General features: G+C 43.9%; 1 long non-coding RNA gene across 1 annotated transcript in view; it reads left to right on the forward strand.

Moving 5' to 3' along the window:
* LOC142073301 (uncharacterized) overlaps positions 1–25,665 on the forward strand; it is a 113,952-nt gene that overhangs the window by 3,322 nt on the left and 84,965 nt on the right. The gene's annotated exons all lie outside the window — the stretch shown is intronic.

The raw sequence follows: 25,665 nt of genomic DNA on the forward strand, positions 1-25,665 counted from the left end.
GTGTCCTGCTGCTGAATGGCTGAAAGGCTCCTCCTGTCTCGATTATCCCAGCTCCCAATTATCCAAAGCAAATCCACGTCCCCCAGGCTATTTGGATAATTGGGAGTGCACTGTATAATGTTTGCCCTCTAGGTTAAACTAATAACCCCAGAAAATATTATATGTCTTTTGCTGACAGCAACACCTGACTACTAGAAAAAAACGGCATAGCATATAGCTAATTTCCCTCTTTTATGCTGCATACGTTGGATATTGAAGAATGCAATAAAGTATTAATTACCAAATATCGGAGATAAAAATCAGTGCACTGATCAGTGCACAAGTGGAAATAACATGCAATACAGTCACTGTATGCCTTCCAGGGGGAGGGAGTGCAGCCGAGTTCCTCTCGTGGCCCTGGACTGTGATCCTGTTCTGTTTTCACACTGGGCTCCAGAACTGTTCAGCTGCCCTTTGTAGGTCTCATGCTGCATCACTTGAGACACACAGAAAAGCGGTGCTCCTCGTATACCCTGTTAGTCTTTGTGCACATGGTTCTTGAAGGGGATTGCTCACAAAAGGCAGCCCAGTGGAGGAGGATTCTGTGTAGAATTACAAGATGAAATAGAGGGAGAAGGACCCAGAAGAACCTAATCATGCAGCACTGAATGTTCTTTGTAACAGCGTTGGTAACTGGATGTTTTTTTCCGACACTCTAAGACCTGGTCTATACTACAAAGCTAGGTTGATGTAAGTCGCTTGGCGTTGACCTAGTTGTGCATGTCTGTACTCAGATTTCTCTGTTGCCGATGTCAGCACCCAATGACGGCAACACACTAACGCCACCGCCCTGAACGAGCCATGGGCAGTATACTGCGGTCAACGTAGGGCAAGTGTAAATATCGTGTGACCTATGTTGACCCTCACAGTCTTCCAGCAGCTGCCCCACAATTCCTGACACTGACCACTCTGGTCACAGTTGTGAACTCCACTGCCCAGGGGTCACGGCGACCCAAAGCCTGGACTAGACAGTGGGTATTGGATCTCTTGGGCTTGTGGGGAGAAGAGGCTGAGGAACAGCTGGACAGCTATGAGCAGATTGCACAGGGGTTGCAGGCAAAGGCGTGTGACAAAGATCAGCTGCAGTGCCACGTGAAAGCAAAGGAATTCCAGCAGGTGGACCAGAAGGTCGGGGAGGCCAATTGTTGATCTGGTGCTGAGCCACAGACCTGCTGCTTTTACAACAAGCTGCATGCCACACTTGGCAGAGACCCTGCAAGAATATGGTGGATACCTCAGAGGAGCCCGAGACACAGACCCCTGGCATGAACAGTAGGGAAGAGGAGGAGGATGGGGGACGTGCAACCAGGGTATCCAGCTATGCTGCGAGCCAGGATCTGGTCAAGATTTCATCGCAGTCTAGTCAGTCCTGGCTGCTGAGCAAGGGCGAGACCAGTGCAGAGGAAGCAACCTCAGGTAAGTGTGTGAATGCATTTCCCATTACAATGTTTAAATGTAGAAATAATGCCTGACCCCAACGTAGCAGGACACAGGTATTCACTTTTCATTAATTTACTTGTACTAGAGGAGGTAGAGTTGTTACCGGTTTTCATTCCCCTGCAGAGTTACCAGGAGGGGGGGCATGCGGAGCAGTTTGTTTACGTACACAGGGCTGTCCCTTGAATCCTTCTGAGAGATCTTAATGCAACTTTCACGGAGGTATTCTGAAATCCTCTCCTGATGGTTTCTAGGGATGGCAGCCTTATTTCTTCCTCTGTGGTAGGACACTTTCCTATGCCAGTTCACAGTGCAGTAAACAGGTTAGCGGCACATGGGCTCAAGCTGTTTCGGGACACCAGCAGCAGCTGTGTTCTCTGTGCCTTTGTTACCCCGAGGAGCAAGAAGGCAGCTAAAATCATAGAATCATAGAAGATTAGGGTTTGAAGAGACCTCAGGAGGTCATCTAGTCCAACCCCCTGCTCAAAGCAGGACCAGCACCAACTAAATCATCCCAGCCAGGGCTTTGTCAATCCGGGCCTTAAAAACCTCTAAGGATGGAGATTCCACCACCTCCCTAGGTAACCCATTCCAGTGCTTCACCACCCTCCTAGTGAAACAGTGTTTCCTAATATCCAACCTAGACCTCCCCCACTGAAACTTGAGACCATTGCTCCTTATTTCTGTCATCTGCCACCACCGAGAACAGCCGAGCTCCATCCCCTTTGGAACCCCCCCTTCAGGTAGTTGAAGGCTGCTATCAAATCCCCCCTCACTCTTCTCTTCTGCAGACTAAATAAGCCCAGTTCCCGCAGCCTCTCCTAATAAGTCATGTGCCCCACCCCCCTAATCATTTTTGTTGCCCTCCGCTGGACTCGCTCCAATGTGTCCACATCCTTTCTGTTGTTGGGGCCCCAAAACTGGATGCAATACTCCAGATGTGGCCTCACCAGTACCAAATAGAGGGGAACGATCACTTCCCTCGATCTGCTGGCAGTGCAGCCCAATCTGCTGTTGGCCTTTTTGGCAACAAGGGCACACTGCTGACTCATATCCAGCTTCTCGTCCACTGTAATCCCCAGGTCCTTGTCTGCAGAACTGCTGCTTAGCCAGTCGGTCCCCAGCCTGTAGCAGCGTATGGGATTCTTCCATCCTAAGTGCAGGACTCGGCACTTGTCCTTGTTGAACCTCGTCAGATTTCTTTTAGCCCAATCCTCCAATCACCACTGCCTGTGGAAAACACTGCCAGTGCTGTATGCCACTTGTACCCATGGAAATAGGGGCCAAAATTGTATTGTTCCCTGCAGCTCAATAATTCCTTCCTCATTCTCCCACCTCCTGCTGGACCGTGCTCCCCATGGCTGGGGCTGGAGAACGGTGATGTGCACAGGCGTTCCAAGGCTGAAGTGTCAATAAGCGTGTCTACTTTAAAACGTTAGGGGACCAAGGGAAGGGAGTTCTGAAACTTAACTTTTGCTTCCCATTGTGGCTGTACCTCTGAGTTTGTTATCTGCAGCTGTCACCATTGTGGCGTAGAGGGGTCCCCCCTCCATGCCCAGTTGGTCCCAGGAGGACCATATTAAAGAGCTAGAGACAGTCAGTTGCTGCCTGGAGCTGGAGCAGTGAGGAAAGTGTTCCTGGCTGGCTGAAGGAGCAGCAGATCTAGGGTGGGCCCTGGAGAAATGGGTGGGCCTACCCCTCCTGCCCCCCAGACACTAGGGAAGTGATTTAAGCCCTGAGGAAAAGAGTTGAGAAGGCGCAGAGAAGGGGCTGAATAATGAACTGTGAAACATTCCTAGAAGGGGATCAGATGGTTTAGTGGCCCAGCTGGAGAGTTGGGACCAGAAAGGCCCAGAGTGGGTGAAGACAGTGCCTCCAGCGAGGAAGACCTAGGGGTAGGGCCCCATACCAGGGCTGGGATGTTTAAAGACTGAACCCGGGAAGGGCTACAGAGTTACCAACAGAGGGGTTCTAGAGTAGGCCCCTAATGGGTTGTATACCTTCGAAGGGGTCTGTTTTGTTTCACATATAGACGTGTGTGTGAGACTCGGCTGGAGGGCTGAGTCACTGAAAACCCACCTGAGAAACCACCTGACAGAGGTCACCACAGGTTAAGAGAGTGTAGACACCCACCCCCCGGCCAAGGGTGCTTGCGAGAGGTGGATGCTACCCTATTACAGCGATATACTAACTGTGGTGGCGTTATGCCAACTTAACTTGCATTGACCATAATCTGTAGTGTAGATGTGACCTAGGTGAAATGTGAATAGCGGTTCGTAATATTGACAACTCTTGCAATTTTATCACAAGTCTCACAATTTTTGGTGTTTTAAAGCTCCAGCTCCTGGACTCAAGTGATGAGGTGAGAAGCTTTCATTCATTTTTTTTTCTAGCTCTGATGATTGTGGAGAAAAGCTTGAAAATGTGATCTGAGTGCAACCCCAGGACTCAAAACACCAAAGGGCAAATAAAAATAACCCTGCCTTTATTATTTGTAAAGAAATGTCATGATTTTAAAGCCAGTCTCTTAATTTTGGGGGGTGTGTGTGCCTGACACATGATTTTGGAACAGTCAGCAAAGTGTTTGCATGACGCTGAAAAAAAATCATTGTGCCTAATTCCTTGCAAAAGTTGTCCAAGGACACTTTGTGTGAAAACCATCATTTCTTTAGGATGCTTTGAGATTCATGGAAATTCAGGTGATCTGCTTTGCTCTCTGTAGTTTGTGGCATGGAAGGTCTTAAAAGCCCCTCTCTAAAAACTGGCCTTTCATTCTGGATGTGTAATACATTTGTGAAGTGGGGGGCTATGTCGCTGCCTACTGGCAAATCTACCGAGAGGATAACAGCTTATTTCTGCTGCCACCTAATGGAGCTACTCCTGGAAGCTAAAAGAAGATCCTCTTCTCGGCTTGCATGTCAGAGAAGGAAGCCTTTAACTTGGCCTGTAATGTCAGCTTTTGCGATTATTTCTCATTCTTGCTTAACTTTTGGTTTTACTACCGTCAACTTGTGCATTAGTTAATCACCTCTTTCCTCACTAATTGTAATTTCTATTTAAATCACCATACGTGGATATTGTGGCAGCAGTCTGTGGAGAGAGATTTACCATTTAATTCCTGTAGTCTAATGAATTCTCTGCCGTGTCTCATTTTTCACGCCTTTCAGTATTAGAAGCTCTCGCTTCATTCCTTGTTTGTACCAAAGGGCCATGGTTTAAATACAGATTAAACGTATTTCATAATAAATATATTAAAACAGAACTCTATCCCACTCATAGGAATGTAAAAAGCCTGTGTGTGATGAATATTGCATATTCCAAACTCAGTTCCTCCTGATCCTCAACTCAAGGGCACTGAGTTGCATGTTTTTACAACACTGCATCTCTTCCTGGACTTGAGTTTTTCATGATGTTGTAAATGACAATGAAAAACAAATATATAAGGGGGAGAGACATACACACATGGGTGTGGAAACGTTTTTATAGACTGTCTTCTCCAAGCAGACAGCAAATACAGTGCCAACTAGTATTACTCATGTTATAACCTTTATTTTGCTGCTTTGAGGTGTATATGAACTATTACTTTTCCCATGCATTTTTATATTCTGAACATGTTTAATTTTTGTGGCTTTCTGTAACTCCTTCTGGCCAATGACAAAATAATTCTTCAGAGGATAAAGGTTTAGTTGACGCTCTGCTAAATATGCCAGCTGCAGAATGGGCGACTCCAGAGAACGGTTTTCAGGGGTTTTCTTAAACTGAGATAATTCTGTCTTTACTTATTAACACAGCCAAGCCATTCTATTCAACTTATTAATATTCCAAAATAATGGGATGAGTAACTGTATGATGATTCTTGTGATGTGTGCAAGAAAGAATGAGCCTTTCAAATTCCTTCCCACTTGTGAATCTGGTTCAAGAAGTGAAAAGGATTGTTTAATTCATTTCTCCATCTAACCTGTTGCAATAAGGGTGTTTGAGATACAGGAACCATGAAATATAAAGATAGATCGATGCATGCAACTCCTATTAATGTTAGTGGGAGTTACATGCACGCGTCAAGGTGAGCGTATGGGCATGACTCTCTTGCCCTGCACGGAGTGTAATCATTTACTCCAGTACAAAGTAGATACTCTAATTTTGGGCAAGGTTTTCTTGTCCAGAGAGAAGTTACCAATAGTCTGGTAGCTCCTGAAACTGATTAATTCATCATTTTTAAAATGTATACAGTATGAATACAGTGACATAGAAAGGAGAGAATTGGACAGTTAGATCATATTTGGTTACTGTTCATTCAATACTCTTGCCTGCACAAAACCTATCACATTTGAAATTATGCTGGAATATTAATACGTTTAATAGACTGGCTTCACTGTGTTAATGGGCAAAGATAGAATAATCTTTCAGTATAAGAAAAACCCTGGGAAACATTATGTACGGGGTGCTGTCAAGATGCTCTTCTTCTAAAGTGCTTGTGCCTTCCCAAATAAAGAAACGTAATGGAACGATATAATCACCAATTTGTTCTAAGGTCCATTTTATAATACCTTAGTGGGTAGAGCACAGATCTGCGACTCATGAGATCTGGGTTCTGCTCCTGGCTCTGCTATTGGCCTGCTAGGTGATCTTGGCAAGTCACATTACTGCTCGGTACCTCAGTTTCCCCATCTGTAAAATGGGGCTAATGACACTTCATTTGAAAAGCGCTTTGAGTTCTACTGACGAAAAGCACTATACAAGAGCTGGGTTTTGTTAGTATTATAATATTTCTCCTCTGATGCATACACAATAATTTGTAAAATTATTTATATTTCCGAAATAATTTTTTTAATTCTTAAAAATGAGCCTTGTTTTGTTTCAGAATAAACACTGAAAATATGATTCTCTTTTAGGTGACCATTTTTGTTCTAGGAATGAATTGTCTAGTCATAGTGGCTGTGTTTAAAAAAAATCCAGCATTTATCAGCATTTACAGTGGTGTCTGAGGCTCCCCAATGTTTCTCTATATAAGTAGAAATAACCAGGCCATCTCATATACTGCTCTATGGTAATTATATCCTTAGGCCCTAATTCTGCATACACTTATGCACATGCTTCACTTGACTACTTTGAGTAGTTCCATTATAGACAAGGGCCAAAGACTGTAAACTCTTTTGGGAAAGGGACTGTTATTTTGTAATATGGATGTGACATGCCTAGCTCAATGGGGCCTCATCCCTCAAAGGGGCCACGGCACAAATGATGATATGGCTTGGTAAACATACTGGCTTTTATTCTGCTAGGGTACAGCTACACTGCACCAACGCCCCCCACCACCGGCAGTGAGTCTCAGAGGCCCTGGTCACCTGATTCAGGCTCATGGGGCTCATGCTACAGGATTAGAAATAACAGTGCAGATGTTCATAGAATATCAGGGTTGGAAGGGACCTCAGGAGGTCATCTAGTCTAACCCCCTGTTCTTGGGCTGGAGCCTGGGCTCTGAGACCCATCCCCGTTGCTGGCTTTCAGAGCCTGGGCTCCAACCCAAGGAATGTCTACACTGTTGTTTTTAGCCCTGTAGAGTGAGCCTGAGTCAATTGATGCAGGTTCTCAGACTCGGTGTCACCGTTGGTTTTTTTTTTTTTTTTTTTTTTTGCAGTGTCGACCTACCCTGAGACACTCATCTGACCCACCTTACTGTAGTATCGGAGTACCTCACCATTTTAATGTATTCATCTTCTCCACATCACATGCGATTAGCCCCATTTTACAGATGAGGGACTGAGCCACAGAGTGATTGCGACTCACCCAAAAAGACGGGGCACAGGAGGAAACTGAACTGACTTCTCCCAAGTCCCAGGTTAGCACCCTAACCATGAGACCAGCCTTCCTCTCCTTTTAAGGGCTGCTTTATAAATACTAATTAACTTTTAAATATTGTTATAATAATGGTAAACATAGAAACAACGAGGAGTCCGGTGGCACCTTAAAGACTAACAGATTTATTTGGGTATAAGCTTTTGTGGGTAGAAAACCCACTTCTTCGGATTCAAATAAATCTGTTAGTCTGAAAGGTGCCACCAGACTCCTCGTTGTTTTTGTGGGTACAGACTAACATGGCTACCACTCTGATACTTGGTAAACCTAGGCTGCTTTTTTGCGATATTAACCTGATAAAGTTAAATGTAAAACAGTATGTTGAACAGCTACAAGCATCTAACTGAATTTCTTTCATAATCAATAAATATTCATACGATTACAATTACCCTTACAAAACTTGTTACAAGTTGGAAAGGCTATTGCAAGAAGGATTCATTTGTAGCATTTAATTGGATTCTTGTTGTGCCATTATGCGTGTTGCATTTCCGAGTGATTACTGTCCCTTTATGCCACTTTAATTAAATGAGACTGTGGTGAAGCACACTCAACGCTTCCATAATATTGCATTTGTACGCTCCCTCTGCTGGGCAAATAAAGATATTGAGTCCGAACCTCCTCTTGCATCAGTTTTACACATAAAAAGAAAAGGAGGACTTGTGGCACCTTAGAGACTAACAAATTTATTTGAGCATAAGCTTTCGTGAGCTACAGCTCACTTCATCGGATGCATGCAGTGAAAAATACAGTGGGGAGATTTATATACACAGAGAACATGAAACAGTGGGTGTTACCATACACACTGTAACAAGAGGTTTCAGAAGGTACCTCAAGAACTCCTTTTCTTTTTACTGTAACAAGAGTGATCAGGTAAGGTGAGCTATTACCCAGCAAGGGGGGGGGGGGGACCTTTTGTAGTGATAATGAAGGTGGGCCATTTCCAGCTGTTGACAAGAACGTCTGAGGAACAGTGGGGGTGGGGGGAAGTAAACATGGGGAAATAGTTTTACTTTGTGTAATGACACATCCACTCCCAATCTTTATTCAAGCCTAAGTTAATTGTATCCAGTTTGCAAATTAATTCCAATTCAGCAGTCTCTCATTGTAGTCTGTTTTTGAAGTTTTTTTGTTGAAGAATTGCCATTTTTAGGTCTGTAATCGAGTGACCAAAGAGATTGAAGTGTTCTCCAACTGGTTTTTGAATGTTATAATTCTTGACGTCTGATATGTGTCCATTTATTCTTTTACGTAGAGACTGTCCAGTTCCTGGGTTAGTGGTTTTGTTGTGTGGTGTGTGGTTTCTGGTGAGTATTTGCTTCAGTTTGGGGGGCTGTCTGTAAGCAAGGATGGGCCTGTCTCCCAAGATCTGTGAGAGTGATGGGTCGTCCTTCAGGATAGGTTTTAGATCCTTGTTGATGCGTTGGAGAGGTTTTAGTTGGGGGCTGAAGGTGATGGCTAGTGGCGTTCTGTTATTTTCTTTGTTGGGCCTGTCCTGTAGTAGGTAACTTCTGCGTACTCTTCTGGCTCTGTCAGTCTGTTTCTTCACTTCAGCAGGTGGGTATTCTAGTTGTAAGAACGCTTGATAGAGATCTTGTAGGTGTTTGTCTCTGTCTGAGGGGTTGGAGCAAATCATCCAAGCATGAGTGTGGTATAAGAATCAGAATCAAGTCGAATAGAATCTATGTTTTCCCATTGAAATCAATCTTCTTAAATGCTTTCCTGAATTGGGACCTTAGTCATCATTCTGCATCAGTGACATCAAAGCCCATGTCAATAACGCTCTGTAGGTGCTTAGAACAGAGATGTTTTATCATTTTCATTTAATTGTACTGTTAAAAAGAAAAGCCTTAAAAGGGTATAGAAGAGAAATGATACCACGGAATTGTTCCAGACATGGAGGGCTTAATCATACATAACTATACAACAGGACATTCAAGGGACTGTCCTTCTAGGGGACTTTTATAGGGAAATGTATTTCTAAAAGATCATTGCATGCTTAGGATGGTTGAAAAGAATCTCTTCTTCTTCCTCCTACCCCCTCACGTATACCCCACGCATACACTAGTTATCTACACCTGTGTGTGTCTCATGTCCTATTATTGCAGTGAATCTGAAAGCTCCTTAACATGAATCTGAGTGGGTTTTTGGGCAGCACTGATAGTCCTGATGGACTCTGTTAGCCATGGACTCTGTTAGACACCCGTTAGCCAGTCCTTGTATGTGTTTGTTTTACTGTAGGCACACATGCAGTGTATGCGCCTTGTGCCATGCCCAGAGCAAAAGGAGCCCACTCCTGGGTGGGCTGGAGTACTGCAATTAAAATAGTAACTAATGATTAAAAAAATCAAATATATCAATTGTTTCTCTTGAGTACCTTGAATGCTAGTTGAAGTGTTTAACTGGAGGTAATCTATGGAGACCAAAGAGAGGAGAACCACTGAATATTACCAGTGTACCATCGGCACGTGCTTCTCTACCACTTTTCAGGAACAATTTCCTAAGTCTTCTAGGCGCAGAGCTCTTCTGGGAGTCACTGGCAGTTGTGCTCCAGTCCAAGCCCAGATGGCTGCACTGTAATTTTATAGCCCTGCAGCCAAGCCCACGTGTGAGTCCAAGAACACAGGCCAGCTGGGGGTGTTCTAGGGCAGTGCAGACCTACCCGCTGGGCTTAGCTAGCCCTGCCCCACTATACCTGCAGCCAGTGCTAGGCCTGGAGGGGGAAGAAAAGGAGGGAACTTGGCTCAGTTCAGGGCTGACTCGTGAAGAGGCAGGAGGTAGCTCTGCATCTCTACGAGCCTGAGGGAGGGAGAAGCACTGAAGGAGACTGGGGAGCACCCAGCAGTGAGTGGGCTGTACTGCAGTAAAACCTGTGGTATCTGGCACCTCATCAACCAGAAGGCTCTGTTGACCAGCATTTCTGATCTCTCCCAGTACAAATCTTCAGTCTTGTAACCGGGACTAGTATCCGGCCCGGGAGGTTACGCAATTGCACATTCTGCACTCTGCTTTTATGCAAAGGAGGCAGAAGACAAGGCAGCCATCTGATATCAGGGATTTATTCAAAAAAGCAGCTTCCAGGGTGTGTCATGGGGTCAGTGCAGATTCAGCCCAATCTTCTACACCTTCTATAATGGTAATTGATGTTGATAACGATGACCCTGAGGCACTGGCAAGATCCTGAAGTGCCTTCTGAATCATCAAAGAAAGATAAAATTATGTTCAGGATAGTTTTAGTGTTAAGTGTGTTTTTAGTGATCTGGGTGTATGCTGTGCGCTGCACATTGTGATATGTAGCGTCATAAGATAACCTACTGTATAGAAAACTTTACCTCTATACACCTAAGTGCTTCAACTAGCATTCAAGAAATCAACCCCTCTGCAGTGCAATACTGCTACTGGATTGAAGTACCTGTATACTATTTTATACTTTTTTCATTTTATTGTATTCTAATTCTTTGAAAATTGGTATTTCATTGGTAAGTTAACCGGAATTTTTGATTAACTTGCACCCCCATCCTCCCAACATGCTGATAACAAAGCTTTTACTGTACTTGTAAAGACGTTGTGGGCGAGGCCCTTCCAATTTTACATCTGCCCCATCCAGAGGGACTGTGGCCGCTGCAGGATGCTGCCAAAGGTCCCCAAGGAGGCGCCATTTGAGTCAAGCCACTACAGACTGTTTGTGCTATCAGGGCTACGCCCCAAACTGAGGGGACAGTAGGAAGTTGTCCAGGACGGTGGATTTGGACTCTTTGCTGGGAGGACCCTGCCGATGTTGCTTCACACAGGGCTCTGGGCTGGGATCTGGTGGAGAGGGAGGGCTGCCGTCCCCCTACCACACCTTCTTAAGGGCTGAAGTCCAGATGCAAGCGGAAGCCAGAGAAGGTTCTCAGCATAAAGTCAGGAACCAGGCACCTCTGCCAGGGAAGCAAGGGGCCAGAAGTCAGGTGTGCTAGCTGATAGGCTACCCGGCCCTCTGAGCACCCTATCACACTCCACTAGCGGGTTCCTGTGTAAATGAGGGCACTGTCAGCTCTGACTTTGGATTTCATTGTAAATAATTGCAGAACATGAGCATTTTAGCTCGCTCTGTAGAACTGCAAGCATAAGGAAGGTGAATTCTGTGCTCCCTCTTGTGGTGAATGACAAAAAAAGAAAGTTGTTTGCAGGATTGTGAGTCGGTCTCAGAACATTAGAAAGACAAGGTGGGTGAGGTAATTAAGTCGGTCCAATCAAAGATATTACCTCTTCCACTTTTTCTCAGTAAAAAAAGAAAGGGTTAATCTATTCTCCCATTAAAACTAATGGAAGTTGCACTTGTACATTTTCATTCTGATCCTACTGCCACTGAAATCGGTGGCAATTTTGCCCTTGACATAAATGGTAGCAAGGTCATACCCGTAATGAGATCAGAACATAGCCTTTCAGTCAACATATTTTTAAAAGCTATGCGAAATGCATCACCACTTCCTAGCATTTGGGTTTCCAGCAAACACAAGCATATGAAATGTGGCTACATGTATAACTCACTTACTATGCTTTATCTTTCCTGGGAAAAGAATGGCCTGAAAGAATTTACCAATAATGCTCAGAGCTGTTCAACCTAAAATGTTTTACTGTCCCTCTGGCATCTGGTTCTCACACGGATTTGTGGATTGTATGTTACTTCTATGGCTCTTTCATGGATTTGTTGATTATGTATTACATTGGTGTCTCTTATATGGATTTGTTTTAGTGATGGAAAATATAATAATTGTATTTATTAATATTTCTATAGCTCCCACAGTGCACCAGGCATTGAGACAAATATGAAGATAAGGTTGCTGCCCAAAGAAATTGCAGACTGAATTATTCCCACACAGATGGGGTATGAGATGCATTAAAGAGCAAACTGAGCCATGCAGTTCACCATGTATCTTGTAAGTGATGGGGAATTGCTCAGATTTTTGTAATGTCTGTTTTGTTACAGCTTATAGTGGGGAGAAGTAGGGGTTTGTCCATCTAGAAGAAAATACACTTCCTGTGTCTTATGTAATGGAGACAATAAGGGACTAAGCTAGTGCTTTATCCTGCATACACACAGACATGTGAGTAACTTCAGCCATGTGACTAGTTCTGCTGCAGGATCACACCTCTCGGGTAAAAGTTTATAATTGGGTTGAACCAAACCTACATCATGTGTGAACAGTTGCCCTCTTATAAGTTATATGCTTGTGGCGAGAATAGAGTCAAGGGAATATTGAAGTCAAGACCCCCTCAGTGTTTATTTAGTTCCCCAATGGCACCAGTACCTCACAACACATTATGTAGACTAAACTTAAAGCTGCGACACTTAATATCCTGTTTCTTCCTTAAGTGCATGTTGTTGCTTGTTTGTTTTTTTTTCTTCTATTTCAAGGGAGTGTGTTGTCCAGTTGTTAGGGCAGAGAGATTCAGGGTTGGACTCTTGGGTTCTATTTCTGCCTTTACTACTGACTCAGTGTGTGTGATCTTTTGCAAAACAGGTAATTGCTCCATGCCTCAGTTTACCCCTCTATAAAATGGCATGATACATACCTTGTAGGCATCTCATGAACCTAAATTGATATTTTAAAGTCATTTTGAGATTCTGGTATCAGGGGGTAGCTGTGTTAGTTTGTATCCACCTTGTAGGCCGGTAGCACCTTAAAGACTAACAGATTTATTTGGGCATAAGCTTTCGTGGGTAAAAACACCACTTCTTCAGATGCATGGAGTGAAAATTACAGATGCAGGCATTATATATTGACACATGAAGAAAAGGGAGTTACCTCACAAGTGGAGAACCAGTGTTTGAGATTCTGGGATACAAAGAAGTGCAAAGTATTTTTATTATTTAAAGATTATAGTCTTTATGCTACACTATGCTACAATATACATGAATCTCAGGCTGTTTTGAATGTGGCCAACTGTAATGCTTTTTTTTTGCCTCTTTTGTAAGTTTTATTACTTGGATATAACTTTTAAAAATAAACAGAAAAGCAGATGTAGCTCTTTGGGGGGCAGAGGCTGTGTTTACACAGCACCTAGCATAATGGGGTCATGACCTGGTTGGCCGTTGGCGCGACCGTAATATATCTAATAACAATAATAATCATTAATATCACTGCATACATTTTACATCCAATTTAAAAATCTGTAATTCTGTACTTTACAAGGAGACAAACTTTGAATTGCGTTAGTGTTATATTGGCTATTTTACAGGCCCAGCAGGATTGCTAAGATTTGAAAATGTATGTTTACTTTTACAACTACCCGTCAGGTGCTGACGAGAGCTGGTTGAACCATTTTCGATGGAACAGTTTTCCATTGGAAAATGCTGTTTTGCTGAAATTGACAAGTTCCCCCCCCAAAAAACATTTTCAACAGAAAAGTTTTGAAATGATTCAAAATTGAACTGAAATATTTGGTTTCAAATTTCTCATTTCATTTTGACTTATAATAATGTTTTGATGCTGTTGACATGGAAGACTTTGACAACGCTGACATTTTTGGTTTGATATGTTCTTTTCCATGTTTTCAAATTGAAATATGTGGGAATTTCCATTCCATTAAAAATGTCCAGATTTTTGACTTTTCATCCTGATTTGAGACAAAAAAACAAATTTAAAAATACTGAATTTCCTGAAGGATGAAGATTCCATTTCTAACCTGCTCTTGTCCTGACATCAGCAAAAATCCCATTGAAGTCAATGGGGAGTTGGCCAGAATAAGGAATATGGCACTGGTCTTTCAGTGACATAATGCTAAATCATGTTAGCATAAGAAAGACGACATACCTCTGGTGGGCCACCATTGTTTATGATTCAGAGAACATAAGCTATCATTAACATGGAGCATCCTACATCCGAGCCTCTTACTGTAAAATGTCAGTCAAATGTTACCCAAAATACATCCAGCTGGATAGATGTCAGATATTGTACCATTTCAGGGAGGTGCTGTCATGTAACTGACAGTCTGGAGAGACAGTGAAATGAATATTTCATCAATGCAAAGATTTGCTTAATGATACAACATGCTGTTGCAAACCACAGTATGTTAGTTCCATGTGGAGTACAGCATGCCTGAGCAGTGTTATTTAGCCACATCTGTAGAGGACACACTTCTTGCAATTAAACATAGGTCTGTAATATATGATAGGCATTTAGATCCAAATCCAGGACTTACTGTGCGGTATGAATAAGTGGGCTCCATGCTGGTAAGGTCTGGGGGGTGTGTGGTGGGGCACTAGTAGGACAGAATCCCTGTTCTCTCAGGTTGTACAATGGCAGTAAAGCATGGAGCACAGTACTGGAGAGATTTGCTGTTGACCTGAGGCTGCTCTAACTTACCTCAGGGGCTGGACAGGATTTTGTATAGTCATAGGATATGGCATGCATACAGGACGGGCATTGAGGCTGGTCAGGAGATGGGAAGCATTATCTGTGGCAAATTTCAAAAGAATTGAAAAATGTTAATTTTGGATGGAATTTATTTGTTGTTCTTGAAGTGAAATATCTAAACCAGTGGTTCCCAAACTTGTTCCGCTGCTTGTGCAGGGAAAGCCCTTGGCGGGCCGGGCCGGTTTGTTTACCTGCCGCGTCCACAGGTTCGGCCGCTTGCGGCTCCCACTGGCTGCGGTTCGCTGCTCCAGGCCAATGGGAGCTGCTGGAAGCAGTGCGGGCTGAGGGACGTACCGGCTGCCGCTTCCAGCAGCTCCCATTGGCCTGGAGCAGCGAACCATGGCCAGTGGGAGCCACAATCTGTGGATGCGGCAGGTAAACAAACCAGCCCGGCCCACCAGGGGCTTTCCCTGCACGAGCGGCGGAACAAGTTTGAGAACCACTGATCTAAACTAAAAGTTTTGTTTTTTCTTTTGGGTTTTCAGTCATTTCTCTCTGCCTCCCCTCATTTCTCTCCCTTTGGAAAAGAGGGGGAGTAGGAAAAGCCTCAAAATTAAAAATATGGATTAGGTTTTGATACAAAAATAAAAATATTTAAAAAAATAAAGAAAAATTCATTACGAAAATCTTTTTTGTCCCAACTCTCCCTGTCCCATTATTTTTCAGTAAAAAAAGCCAGCCAGTTTTGGATGATATAAGGCCACCCAACCCAGTCCTTGCCCTAAGAGTAGGAATGGAATAACCAAGAGTCAGGCCCACTGAATGGAAAGTCAGAGCATCTAGCTCTAAGAGGGCAGTACTTTCTCTTCATTCTTAGATGATCCTCAGTATTGCCAACTTCAGGCACTGAAACATCAAGAGTAAGGCCCCCAAAGATCATGAGCGTGGCTTGAAAATCAGGTTTGTTTTTTTTTAAATAGTCCATTTTGGGTTTCTTCTCTTTACCTTCTGGTTTCTGAGCTTCTAGTTTTCATATTTCAAGGTTCTCTCTGAAAGCATTAAGACTGGAAATGTCCTATTTTCTTTAAAATGAAAGCCAAGATTTTAATGTGATAACAGGAGACCAGCAGTTGGAGCTTTAAGATAAAACACCAAACTTTGCAAAACTTGAGATAAACCATGAGAGGGTTGGCAACACTGAATCTTAAATATAAAGTTGCTGGACACTGACTCCTACTGGTAAATTCATCATAAACTCCATCTGCACACTACGCATCTTGCTATTAAAGCCTATTAGATGGCTGGCTCCCCCAAAACAGCCTTTAAGCGTGGGAGAGCTCTGTAACGATAATGACATTTAAACCAATTCAGTGAAGCACATGTATTTTATGTTGTGCTGGAATGTAAATATGGTAAATATCTTCCATCTTGTTAGCCTCTTCCACTGCTCTAATTAATGGACTAACTTGCTGGTTTGTCAGTTTATCACATTGATAGACCTGTTAAATGAAACCTGCAGAGGTTAGACAATTTAGTCTGATGGTCAGTTGCAGCCCGTCATGGCAGTAATTTCTAGTAATAGCATATGTGCCAAATGTCCAAGTGGTATCAGCATCCATTATACTTTTTGTTGACTTGAACCATTCATAACCTGTCAGATTAGGCAATTAGGCTGTCTTGACTTGCCAGGGGAAATTGCTTTCCCCTAACTGATGGTATTGGTTTTGTGGTTGAGCAGATAAGCACTTGGTCAGACTGCTCTATGCATTCTTACCTGGCATGGATGATGAATGCTGAACTGGTGCTCAAACTTGAGTGCTTGGTAGCAGCAAACAGACAGTCACCAAGAGAAATATTCGAGGCATCTTCATGCATGTTTTAAAGGTGCACGATTAATGATGCCCCCAATCCTGCAAACACTCAGTCATGTGCTTGACTTGATGTACGTGAGCCATCCCATTCATTCCATTGCTAGTTTTTTACACTGTTTCTCTCTCCTGAATTAGGGTCAGATCCAAAATTTACAGAAGCCAATGGGAGACCTTCTACAAGGCTTCAACGGGCTTTGGAATAGAGCCTTAAACAAACACGGCTGTCGTAGGTGCCTCTGACACTTGGTGGTGTTCTTCTTGCAGTAGGTGCTGACATTCTCCTCTGGCAATTGTCCGTCTGGTACGTCAAGCAGTTGCTGTATCAGTTTGTAAATGCATCAGAGCTTCTGTTTATTCCATAGGAGTTACTGCTCAGCTCTCTCAGTCAAATGGCATTTAAGAGCTTTTAAGAGCCATAAATCCTTGACCTCAAAAGCCCAAGAGGTGCAGCATCCGGATATAATGTCACTTCAGCTGCTTTATGACTTTCAGCGGAAATAGACAAAAAAGATGAGTTATCTTGAAAAGCCATTTGGGTCTCCATTGAGTAAGGCTTATGCCCTCTCAGTGGCTTGGTTTTTTGTTTTTAAAAGCTCTTTACAAGATTGGCACAAAAAATGAATGTTGGTGAAAGGCAAGACTGACAAAGGAGATGACTTCACGAGCAGATCGTCATTTTAAGGGGACATTGCCAAACTGCTCTCTCTCTCTCTCTGAATTGTACTCCAATCCTGGAACTGGAATGACATTAGGAAGGGAGCAGACGAGTGGGCAAATAATAACACAGAGAATCTGATCTCAGCTGTGTGAGTGAACACCAACAAACGGCCGTGAGATGGTAAAGGAGATCAGGGAGTGGTCAGCTGAGCCTCCTCCAGCTGTATGGCCCTATGAAATATTGGTAATATTTAAAAGAGATGTCACCTTGTCTGGAGGGGGTGGTAGGTTGGGGCTAGAGGGCGTAGAGCCAAGATATGCAAAAGTAGAGGTTGCAATGGTGCCAGGATGTTAAGGTGGCAGGGACTGCATAAATACCTAGATTAGAGGCTCATTCTACATGCTATTCTGCTGGAATTTCTGTGGGGGCACTGAGGGGAATGATACTGCTGATACATTCCAGAATGATGCTTGGATGTTTTTTTTTTTTTTTAGTGCAACAGTGTTACACTGTTGACTCCTTTAGCTTGTGATCCACTATGACCCACAAACCCCTTTCCGCAGTACTCCTTTCTAGGCAGTCATTTCCCATTTTGTATGTATGCAACTGACTGTTCCTTCCTAAATGGAGTACTTTGCATTTGTCCTACTTGAATTTCATCCTGTTTACGTCAGGCCATTTCTCCAATTTGTCCAGATCATTTTGAATTTTAATCCTATCCTCCAAAGCACTTGAACCCCTCCCAGCTTGGTATCATTCGCAAACTTTATAAGAGTACTCTTTATGCCATTATCTAAATCATTGATGAAGATATTGAGTGGAACCTGCGGGACCCCACTTGATATGCCCATCCAGCTTGATTGTGAACCACTGATAACTACTCCCTGGGAACGGTTTTCCAACCAGTTATGCACCCACCTTGTAGTAGCACCGTCTAGGTTGTATTTCCCTAGTTTGTTTATGAGAAAGTCATGCGAGACAGTATCAAAAGCCTTATTAAAGTCTAGATATACCATATCTGCTGCTTCCCCCCCAATCCACAGGGCTTGTTACCCTGTCACAGAAAGCTATTAGGTTGGTTTGACATGATTTGTTCTTGACAAATCCATGCTGGCTGCCACTTATGACCTTATCTTCTAGGTGTTTGCAAATTGATTGCTTAATTTGCTCCATTATCTTTCTGGGTGCTGAAGTTAAGCTTATTCTCCAGGTTTTCCTTATTCCCCTTTGTATAGATTGGGACTATATTTGCCCTTTTCCAGTCTTCTGGAATCTCTCCCGTCTTCCATAACTTTTTGAAGATAATTGCTTATGTCTCAGATATCTCCTCAGTCAGTTCCTTGAGTATTCTAGGATGTATTTGTTCAGGCCCTGGTGACTTGAAGACATCTAACTTGTCTAAGTAATTTTTAACTTGTCCTTTCCTTATTTTAGCCTCATTTTCTCTGGCATTCACTATGTTAGACGTCCAATCTAACATTGGGCATTGGATGTCCAGTCTAATGTCTGGCTTTAGTCATCTGGCTGACAAAGCAAGAAACAAAACAATCCCTTCCAAAAATATATACTGAAGGAGAAGGAAAATCTCTTGGAACGATGGACAGTCCCCAATGAGAGTTTTCTTTTGCCCCCGATGCTTCCTTTGGAAGCTCCACAAAAGAACACGCACACGTGTGCATGCAAGACCTACTGAACCTCAAATGACTGCCAGGAGTCTGCCACTGATGTTGTAGAGAAGCGCACATCTGCATTTCTTGGGGCATGAGGGGCAGTCTGCTTCTGCACTTGGACAGGATAATGGAGATCCTGATTCTAAATCTCGGTGAGGAAATTTGGCCAAACCTCTATTAAAAATAGGAGCAGGCTTTAAGTTTTCTCTGAGATTTACAACCCTAACTTTTTCAGGCTCACGCTCAAAAACAACATCAATCATTTAATTTACTGTGGGTCCAAGGCCTGGAGGCAGCTGATCTCTAGACAATGATCTATTAGAAGCCAAAGTTATCCATCACTCTGAGAGGAGTTTAGCCACTGTTTTCATTATGGAGGCAGTGGGAGCAAACCCTCGTTAAGGTTACTTTGAACTTTTCACTTAAAACAAGATTAAAATCCCTCTATTTTAGAGTTCAGCAGTTGAATTTAGTCTCCTGAGTCACCGCTATCTTTTCTGAGGACAACTGAATAAAATAGTTACCAATTTTGAGATGATACAGATCAAGGCTACATTTAAAAATGATTGTGGCGAGAATAGAGTTAAGAGAATGATTGATTTTAATTCTGTCTTCCTCTCTGTACAGAACCTTGTGCAATGAGGTCCAATCTTGACTGGGGCCTCTAAGTGCTACCACAGCATGCCTTCATAGCAATAATATTGTTCTCACTTTTTTTGGCTAAACAATCTCAATTGCTTCAGGCTCAAAGCTTCCCCCAGACAGATCGATTCCCATGGTATGTTTGACATAGGCCATGACAATAGCTGACATGGAGTTCTGTTTTCTGATGCTGGATCTCCAGCCCTTCTCTTTACAAAGACCCACCCACCCCAGTCAGCCCTTATCCTTGGGGAACTATGGAAGCAGGGTGGGTAGCATAACATGTCTCCTTTTCTGGCTCCCCAGCCCCACTGCCTTTTCCTCCCCAACTAAGCTACTGTACAACTGTTTGGCCTCCCTGGACAGCTTCCAGCCAGCCTTGACTCCCCCATCATCCACTGTCTCGGCTTAGATGTCCCTAGATCTGCCAAGGTTTGCCAGTAGGTGTGCAGAGGTCTGATGAACATGATCAGGTTTGTTGGAACAGGACTCCTCACGTGGGAAACAATAGAAAATTAGCTAGGAGAAGATGCTTCCTCCATAGCAGAGCTACCGCTCGGTTTTTCAGGTCACTCTTCCTGCAAGTCGTCCCCTGTCTGTGTCCCTTCCCTTCTGTGTCCCATAGTACAGAGAGGAGTAGGTTGGGTGGAGACTGGCAGCTTGTCTTATGGAAGCCATAATGTCTTGGGTTTCCTGCTAGACCCTGCTCCAAAGATGTTCCCCTGTGGGTAGTGGTTTCAGTCTATGGAATGGAAGCAGCACAGAATTTAACAGATGCTTCTGGTGCTATCTTGCCTTGCACATTTTCAGCACTATTAAAAGGGGTGAGCCAGTGGTGAGAATCTACCCTTGAAGTTCTGCTCCTATTGAATACCTGTAAAGAGGCTTCGATAGGATTGGATGACAGGGTGGGGGATGTGATCAGGCCCATCAAAATTATATTGAGCCACACATGGTGTTAAATCCCAGTAAGATGGAGAGTTAAAGTGTAAACAGTTCAACACCAGGATGGTATTACTGTGAATACTTATGGCTCACAGCTATTGTGGACTAATACTCTCCTATAACTGTCTACTCTTAGCTTTGTGACTATCAGAACCTACCAAGCAAGCAAGCCAACTTGGAAAATACAGTCCTACTTGATGGAAGCATTGCATGATCACTGAATGGATAGCCCTTAGAGTACTTGATTAAATACTGATGCAAGTCTGATCCACGGATGTTTGTGTTCAGTAATAAACAGAGGGTTCATAATTACAAAGACTAGCTCCTGGCTTTGGATGAAGGGCCTCAGGTGGTGCACAGTAAATAAGCCACACCAAGATGTTTCTTTGCAAGGGTCAGTTTTAGAAATTGTAAGGTCACTCAGAGCCAACAGACATTGTTCACCTACATGTAGTTATCAGACTTATTTACTGCTGTGAAATCCGTTATCGTGCTGAGCGGCAGACATGAGGCTTCACTCCTATGTGGTTAAAAAAATAAATCCGCTGACAGAATATTGTCAGACTCAATAAATGTGTTCTTGATGAATAGGGTCATTTGCAGGGCTGATGGAGAATCAGGGGCACAATAAATCAAAGACAGTTTTTTTTTATTTTTTCTTAAACAGGACTCTTCAATTTGAACTCGCAATTGTTTAACTTTCATATTGGAGCTAGTCCTGGGTGATTTTTTTCCCCCTCCCGCAACCTGAAGTACTACTCTGGGAAACCTTGGGAGAAAAAGTGAAGGAAAGAGGAGAGGGATTGAGGTGAAAGGAAAAAGAGTCACAGCTGCAAGGACTGGGTTGGGGTTGGAGGCTAGGACAGGGCTAGAGGTAAGGAGGGAGGAATTTACAGAGCATTTTTTATAGCTGCAGACCAATGCTATCAAATGGTGATTTTTTTCCCTCCACAGAATCATCGCTTAGGTCCCTGCAAGACTGTAGATGTTCCACAGTCTTAAGATCCAGGGTAGACAATAACAAACCTCTGGCCACTTAGGTTTTTACAGTGGACTCACCATGGCCACTCCAGCCTTCAAATATAGAACTGCTCCAAAAGCACAAGCCCCTGCCTCTTGAATTAAACAGAATACTTTGTTTGCGCTGGAGAATGCTGGGACTATGACACCAGGTTGAGCAGTTCTAATTCAATCCAGCAGAGGGCAGTCTCTCATAGACACATACTCACACATTTTCTCTCACCCACCGGTGTACTTTTGCTCCCTTCCCCAGTAGGTGGAAAGCAGGTGTTTACCAGAGAAGCTGGTGAAGTACTTTGCACTTGGCGAAATCTGTGTGTCGCTGCTGAGAGCGGCAGTTGAAAGTCAGAGGGTAAATTCCCCTTTCACGAAGGCTGCTCTGTGCGATGCCCTGTTTATACCCACAGCAGAGAGTGCCTGGGTATGGAGGGAACATATGAAGGGGTGTCGGGAGAAACGTGCAGTGAAATCCTATAAAATGAGTATGTGCTTAAGCGGTGAAACCAACCTAACAGTCCCACAAATATCCTGCAGCAAACAAGGTGCATGAATCGGGATTCTCAGATATGATGCAGTGGTTTGCCACAAGGTGTCGCTAGCTGTACAGAGATGTATTTGTGTGTGACAGTACAGACATTTAAGCACAGGTCTGCAATAAAACCATACTAGGCTTTGCGTATGTTGTCCAGGTGATTATCAGGCAGTCATCAGAGAGGTAGATTTACAGGGGGAAATGTGTAAACACGAGACATCACTACAAGAGTGTATGAGGACTAATGTTTTCAAATCTATATCTAGATTCTCTTTGGAAAACATAGATCACTTGGGGGACAGACCTGCCACCCCAGTTTCTGCTGCAGGTATTTGTTGCTTCTTCTGCTATTACCTTTTATTTTCAGTTGCATTATGGTGCAAAATGCATTCTGTCACACAGGGCAGCTGAGCCCAAGCAATGAGAATTGTGTACCTTCGCTGTATGTTTGCAATAAGAACATGATTGTATGCATTAAAACCTTTCTAATCTGCACTTCGGTATGCCACACACCTTCTGATCTCCACCTGGAACTGATGCTCTCTCTCACAAAAGATTTGACAGCAAATGTAGCCAGGGCTCCCATTACTAATATTTCATGATATTTACAAACTACACTATGGTACATTTACAAGTGTTACAGCCAATAATTAGTAAGCATCGAGAGCACCCATGAACAAAGCACAGGTGATGATGCATTATCCCTGCTTTCTTTATTGTTTCTCCTCAGTTAGATCCAGCTGGGGGAGCCCCTAGGCCGAGGTACAGCCCCATAGTAGTCAGTTTGTTCATTTATTTAAATTGAAAATAATAAAAAAGACACCTATCCAAGGTTCTAGGTGCCCTAACGCATCATTAGTAATGCAGCATTGCAGTAATTACTCAGCAGGAACTCAGCCAGCCAGACACCTACTGAAAGACCTTTCCATCCCTTTGTCATTGTGGGGTGTGTACGCTCTGCCTTCTTCAAACCCCCTGGTAAACAGATGGCTTTTGCTGTGTGCCAGGGTTGAGGGCAGCAGGGTTTTTTTTCATAGATTCATAGATATTTAGGTCAGACGGGACCATTGTGATCATCTAGTCTGACCTCCTGCACAACGCAGGCCACGGAATTTCACCCACCCACTGCTGCGAAAAACCTCTCACCTTCCACCAGGGAGGAACTCACTGCAGAATTGGGCCCCTCTACTCATTGAAATTAGATTGTAAACTCTCCAGGGCCATGCCAGGGGTAAAATTTTCAGGAGCCTATTTTTGAAAGTCACGACAGTGGTGCCTCCATTGTGCTGCAGCGTTGCCTCCATTGCACTGTGACTGCCCCGGGTGGAAACTGCCGGTGCTAACTAAAAGGTACCTGGTTGGCGTTAAGTCTTTCAGACGGACTTCATTAACCTGTGCTAGGTACCTTTTAGTTGGGGCCGGTTGCATCCACATGGGGTTACAGTGCAACGTTTTGGTGTGCTCTGTAGGTTATCGCCCCATAGTCCTCATTGCAGTGTGGATCAGCTGTCAGCACGGGGGCTGGAACAATTTGTATAGTGGGGGTGCTGGGAGCCATTGAACCAAACTGTAAACCCGGGATAGGATGGAAACCACTTCAAACCAGGGAGTGCGGCAGCATCCCCCTCCTCTCTAGTTCCAGCACCTGTGGCTGTCAGGTACTTTAGGCACCTTAGTCCCATTGAAAGTCAATGTAATTTAGGCACCTGGGTGCCTAAATCAATTTTACGTGTGGGACTAAGGCGTTTTTGAACATTTTACCCCATCTTTTCCTTTGGTTTCTTCTCTAAAGTGCCTAGAACACTTTGCAGCACTGTAAACAATAATCCATAATTAGACTAATTCACACCATTTGGTAATTCACAGTGGGTCTCCGAGGTGTACGTCTACACTGCAATTAAAAACCTATGGCTGGTCCGTACCAGCTGATGTAGACTCAGAGAGCTCGGGCTAAGGGGCTGTTTAATTGCACTTGGTGATTACCTGTTCTGTTCATTCCCTCTGGGGCACCTGGCATTGGCCACTGTCAGAAGACAGGACACTGGGCTGGAAGGCCCTTGGCCTGACCCAGTGTGTCTGTTCTTATGTAGATGTTTGGTCTCAGGGCTGCAGCCTGGACTCTAGGATCCTGTGAGGAGGGTCTCCGAGCTCGGGCTGCAGCCCAAACATCTGCATGGCAGTTAAACAGCCCTTAGCCTGAGCCCAGCGAGCCGGTGTCAGCTGGCACGGGACAGCTTTGGGTGTAACTACAATGTAGCCATACCCCTAGCCACTAGTGAGAGAGTGTGAGATACGATTTCATTCTCTGATCATTTTACTAACACAGTACACCCCACATGGAGGCACTCAGATACCACGGTGAGGAGGGTGGAACAAAAGCCTTGTCTATAAACCAGTAACAGAAGGTCCATTTTTCTCCTACCAGTGCAGGGAGACCAGCTGTGTGTTTGCTGAGAACTAGATGGTGATAACACCACTTTTCCTGACACTGTTAAATGGATGTGAATTAGCAAACTGTCTCCTCTGCCCTGAACACCTCAGGCTGCTGGGACTGATGTGACCCTGTATGAGGACTATCGCCCTGCATTTCAGTTTGCAGAGTTGTTTTTCTTCTGTCAGGAATATGGATACTTCAGCCCAAGGAACTACATTTGGAAAACCCTTTGCTAGGGTTTAGCTGCTGCAATAAGACACAATCCACGGCCATCATTCCATTTTAATTCCATTAATTTCCAACTAGCTGCAACTAACGATGGTTTGGCTTTGTGGCCGGCTGCTATGAAATGCAATTCAGTGGCACATGTGTACAGTGAATGTGGCTAATAATAATACATAGCTCTCATGCAGTGCTGTTCATCTTCAAAGTGCTCTGCAAACATTAATCCTCATAGCTGCCCTAGGATGTAGGAAAGTATTATGACCCCCATTTGACAGATGAGGAAGTGGAGGCAGAGAGATCAACAGAATGACTTGGTCTCTGGGATTAGAAGTCAGAAATTCCTGTGGATCCGTCTGTGTCCAGATCATGCTTTCGTAACGGTGGGACTGGTTTTCTTCTAGTGAAGTAGATATAACAGTGAGGAGGGCCTTAGAAATGCACATGGAATGCAGACAGCAAAGTAGGTTGAAATCCGGCTGTTTCAGTGTCTGACAATGTGTCAATTCCAGTGGCCTTTCACACTAAGGGGGAAGTTGTTCCGAGTATGAGGGGCAGGAAACAACATAGTTCCACTCTGTGCAGGTTCCACTTTGAGTGTCCTGTTATTCCTGAGACCTGCTGTATGCCATGATGCGATATCTGTGTCCCTCACTCCTTTGGTGGAACGTGGACTACCTCAGCAGGTCTCTGATGGGTGTGCTCCCCACACTTATCTGGCAAGAGCTGAATTAGGCTAGGTGGGCTCAATTAGCTAATTAGGCTGCAAACGAGAGCTTTAGGCTGGAAGCAGCTAATTAGAGAGAGGCTCACCTGTGAGGGACAGGTGGGGCTTCTATAAAAGCTAGCAGGCTGGCAACAGAGGGGGTGGTGGTGAGGTTACAGTCTCTTCCTGAGAGAAGGGAGGGATATGTGAGGGACTGCAGGGATAAGTTGCCTAAAGTTATTCTGTGGGAGGAGACTGGCAAACCCAGAGGAGTGGGGAAGGCCAAAGGTATG

Source organism: Caretta caretta, chromosome 9 (assembly GCF_965140235.1).
Source record: "Caretta caretta isolate rCarCar2 chromosome 9, rCarCar1.hap1, whole genome shotgun sequence".
In the NCBI taxonomy this organism is placed as follows: Eukaryota; Metazoa; Chordata; order Testudines; family Cheloniidae; genus Caretta; species Caretta caretta.